The 5,041-nt window shown below is 37.1% G+C and overlaps 1 long non-coding RNA gene across 1 annotated transcript; it reads right to left on the reverse strand.

Annotated features, from left to right (window-relative positions):
• Positions 1-2,780: 2,780 nt before the first annotated feature.
• LOC110443411 lies at positions 2,781-3,733 on the reverse strand. The gene is made up of 2 exons (XR_002462108.1): positions 3,672-3,733; positions 2,781-3,129 (listed from the first exon to the last, which is right to left on the reverse strand). It is a non-coding gene; the product is annotated as an uncharacterized LOC110443411 (long non-coding RNA).
• Between the last annotated feature and the right edge of the window lie 1,308 nt (positions 3,734-5,041).

The raw sequence follows: 5,041 nt of genomic DNA on the forward strand, positions 1-5,041 counted from the left end.
ATCATGTAACAACATATGGACACTCTCTCTGACAACCAAATTCCTAATTCCGTATTTGCAATCCAATGAGTATCAGATGTAGAAACTCAACTGGACACCATAGCTATGAACGTTGAGGAAACGTTATAGTTACTAGGTGTATAAGACCAATGTTGGCCCACCGTTTTACAGTACAGAACTAGCATTACGTCAACGGTATGATATTCGGCACGCAAGCCATCATTGTTCCAACGTGATGGGCCAACGTTTTGCCGATTTACAAATTTACACTGAACATCGTTACGTAAACGATAGGTCAGAAAAATAGACTTGCTCAAGTTAATATTTGAGCAGGCAAATTAGTGAATGCACTTTGTATAATATTCCATATAAATGAATACGCTATTGCCCATATGTGTGTTGCGTATCTATATAGAGTATTGCCCACATATGTGTATGCGTAGCTATACAGGATATAACTGAATACATAATTGCCTTTTGTGAATACATATACACATGTGTATTCGAAATTAAGCTATGTATATTTACAAAGCAAATGAAATTAGACATATTTTGTTTTAATGTGTAACTCTTTATTTTTTGCATCCTTCGCTTCGCATTAATATTTTGTTAAAGTCTATTGCATCCTGTGTTCATGCTTACTTTTGTGAATGAATATGTTCCATGTAAATGTGGGTTATTTTGTGGCTATAACAATTCATGTAAATGCCGTCAATATTTGAGAGCAAAAATGTATTTATTATAACCGTCATGTCATTGTCACGTTTAAATGTTTAAATGAGTGTAAAGCGCAAAGGCTTTGTTGCCTATTGCAAATTAGATAAAGACATGTATGTACTAGGTGAACTAATTACATTTATTTATGTACTGGGACCATATAGGTTAGGTTGGCAGTATTGTAAGTATAATGAACAGCGCTATGTATAGCTATCACAGATAGGTTGTAGATATGTTGTGACGTATATTATGCAGACAGCCCCGATAACACTGTTAAATCATTGATATCACAGATAACCCACTGATAACGCTGTGTTATCAGTTGGTTATCTGAGATTGAATATATATAACACATTTTTATCAATGTAAAACGTTGACCAGGTAAGAATCTAATGCATGTATTCATATAATTCCTCGTAAACGTTATCCCAGAAGGAGCCCATTGCAAGGAATGGCTATTACAATGCACAGCGTTATGTGCGTGTGGTTGTGGGTACGTTATACGGTAAACGAATACATTTAGATATATATTTTTTTAGATCAAAACAATTTATCAGACCGCACCAAGCGAATTACGTTGCTAGGCAACCTTTCGCTTTATTTGACGTCACACGACCAATACATACCATCAGTCACTTTTAGAATTCTTTTTGCAAAAATAGAATACATGTATGTGAAAATTGGAAATAGTCAACAACTGTATGAAATGTTGGCGGTACACTGCAATGTTTAATGTAAGTGTATCTTGTGCTACTTAGATTACACGTGCGCTCGTGCCTGACCCCGCCCTTCTTCATATTTACCAATACCTTTCAGAAGGTGAGCGAGAACACACATTTGTAGGGCGATAGCCATTGAGTCGAGCTTTCAGGGTAATCGGTAATCAAATACTACCAGTTAGTAAAAGCCATTCACGAATCCTTGTCTACGTTGGAAGATTAAAAACTTGGCAGTTTCTTCTAGAATCAATTGCGTTGACTTCCGGCAGTGAAAACTGGCGATTAAACACTTCCGGTGGTGTAAAGTGTCTACGTGTGTCCATTAGGTACAAAAAGTGACCTGGCTCAAAATGGTCAGCTCTTGCCTCAGGTCCTTGATAAATATACCACACATTCATTTCATTCATTTGTCTAAATAATTCATTTATTCAGGCATTCATTCAATTCATACAATCAATGTATTCATTTACTCAAATAATTCATTAATTAATTAAAATAATTCATTCATTCAATCTGATTAAAATCATATGTTACATGGCTTCGTTAACTTCGTACTACGCCTGAACATCTGAGTGTGCCGCGGTCAGGGTCACGTTCAGGTGACCTTTATATTTATAAATACTCATTAAATTTTGACCAATCAGAGACCCTTTTTCAAAAGGGCGCTCGGAGTTGTAACAAATATGGCGGACATTGATGAGAATGATGCGAAAGTTCTGAAGTTATTTGAGATTGATCGTCTGAAACCCTAACAAAAAAAAGATATTCGAAGCTTTCTTAGAGAAGAAAGACGGTATGGCGGTGTTGCCTACGCAATCATTACCCAATGGGTACGTTTTCCTTGGCGTCGTAGAAACGTCAGTTCCCGCCGCCATATTTGTTTTGGAAAACAAATCTGTTCGACACCCCTCGCTATTTATCTATCAACCATGATATTCCGATTCGCTGGCAAACTTTTGCCAGCGCGCCCCTGATTGGTTCATCTAAAGGTCACTTGAACGTGACCCTGACCGTGGCAGTAACAGATGATTTTAATCAGATTGTTCATTCATTCATTTATTTTATTAATCAATTAGCGCATTCAGTCACTAATAAGTTAACTTATTCATTATAATGTAGTTAATTTAGTCAATCATTGAGTCACTTGTTGTGTATTGCAATACGAAATACATTTTAATTGACTACATTTACATCTCGATGTGAACATTATAATACATTGATGCAGTTAACAATAAAGAAAGAAAGACGGTATGAACTGTATCCTGTACAATTTTCAATAAACCAGTTTGAATTAGTCTTGCGTCATAAAATGTTTGATTTCGAAAATAAGTTCGGAGTCATAAACAATTCTGAAGATTTATTTTCTCTTTGACTTGTACACCGAACCACTGATTTGTTTGTTTGTGTTTGACGTCCTAGTAACAGCTATGGTCATTTAAAGACGTGCCAGGTTTTGATGGTGTAGAAAAGCCGCAGTTCCCGGAGGAAAACCACCGACCAACGGTCGGTTCCTGGTGGCTGCCCCACGTAGGTCTCCAACCCGCGACCCAGCGGTGGAAGGCTTTAGCGGTAGAAGAATGTCAGATGCCTTAACCACTGGGCCACGGCGACCCCTCTCCATACCACTAGACGTGTATCAAAACACGGAATGGACATCAGTAACGATCCAGTCACGTAGGACGGACCAATTTTCCTGGCAAACAACATTGTCATAATTACATCGCAAATTACACACACATACATGACCTGCTTACCATGCTGTCATTACACGGCCCGAATCAGCAACGCTCGCACACCCATCAGTGCGTGTAATTGGTGGATGCGCGAAGCATTAGTTTAGCAACTATAAGATACTATTAGTCAAATAAAACCTGTTTTTATTGTCAATTAACACGAAATGTACCAAAATGACGTCACCAAAGTATGCAAAAAAATACGACACGGACCAAAGTAAGTGCGTGCGCACTAAAACTGTATTTAGCTTGCTAACTAGATACAGTTTGTTGTAGAAAATAATAATTGGCAAGATAAAACACTGACGTCGCCAAACTAGGGACTTTCCACTATTGTTAGTCGTGGCCTTACCACAGTAAATTACGTGTCTCTACTAGCGTACTCAGTAAAGTCAACATGTTGACTAGTTTTCGTATTTGTTGTAGTAATTTAACATTTAAGTAAATATTGTCGCGGAGTCCGTGTGATATGAACACGTGCATCTTTAGTTTATATACTTACGGTAAACACTTGCGGTGTGGCAGTCCAACTAGGTACTAAACGGCTACGTCATCAGATATATTGTACACAACAGGGGCGATCATATGTATAACGGCTACATTTGTACGTGCCCCTACCGCTGCGTCTATTTTGTCACGAAGCATATAATTTGTTTAAAATTGTGTTACAGCGTAATTCCTTTCCATACTTTGGTCAACAGTTACGTGTATATATAAGAAGCAACTTATGGATTAACGTTCCGAACAGACGCGGTCTGAAATCTTATTAAATCTGTATCAAGGTGTTCAATATGATTAATATAAAGTGCGGTGAAAATTGATCTCCGGAGGAAGGTTCGTGTAAGAGGGATATGAAACAGTTACCTTTCATCGTACTAATATTCAGAGCAATTACAACTACATATTAATGAGTATTTAGAACGAACGAACCATAAAGAAACTGTTCTAGTTTTGTCCTTATCATGAATTTGTGGAGTCTATATATATTTTTTTCAATTATGGACTTTTGTCGTGGTTGATACTTTGTTATATAGACCTGATAGAGTAATATCAACCTCGGGCTAACGACGGTTTAACCGAGACAAGAGACCTTAATTTTTATAATATATGTATCATATCTTCAAAAGTGAGAATCAAGCGGTAATTTTCGGAATGAAATTGCGGATCTACATTTTTAAACATAAGGTTGATATGGTCATGTGCAAGATAAAAATAGAAACATGGGATCGATAAACTATAGATCGGCGAACCTTAAATAAAAATCAGATCATGCATAGGTAATTATATAAATTGATCATTGTAACGTCACAATCAGTAATATTACACAGTTTTGTATAGCAAAAATGTAATTGATTGTGGTATTACACCGCATGGAAGCCGGAGTATACGATGAACCAGCATATAAATGCAGAGATATTGCAGTATAAGAGACCATGAACAAGATACAGTGGAATCTTTTAATCCGGGCCCTTATAATTATGAACCGGAGTATTCCGGACGTTTAATATTCAGGACAAGGTTGTTTTTCAATGACCATCAAAGTTTCCTGTATCTAAAACGTCCGGAAATATGTTATTCGGTTTAAATTCCGTTTTCTGGAATACACAACTTCCGGTCTAACGACATTTCTTGTTATTACGTCCGGAAATTTGTTATTCGGTCTAGATTTCGTTTTCTGGAACACACAACTTCCGGTCTAACGACGTTTCTTGTTATTATATATATATCAGTCACATAGAACACTGTCAGCTTTTTGATGTAAACAGAGGCGTATTGTATCGGCTCAGGCGGTGTTCCAGCAAACATATTTACTCGGAAGACGTTCGATGTACCAGGCCAGAATATGCAATAAAAGAAACGGTTTGAAAAATT

The sequence above is a fragment of the Mizuhopecten yessoensis genome, unplaced genomic scaffold (genome assembly GCF_002113885.1).
Source record: "Mizuhopecten yessoensis strain PY_sf001 unplaced genomic scaffold, ASM211388v2 scaffold716345, whole genome shotgun sequence".
NCBI classification, from domain to species: Eukaryota; Metazoa; Mollusca; class Bivalvia; order Pectinida; family Pectinidae; genus Mizuhopecten; species Mizuhopecten yessoensis.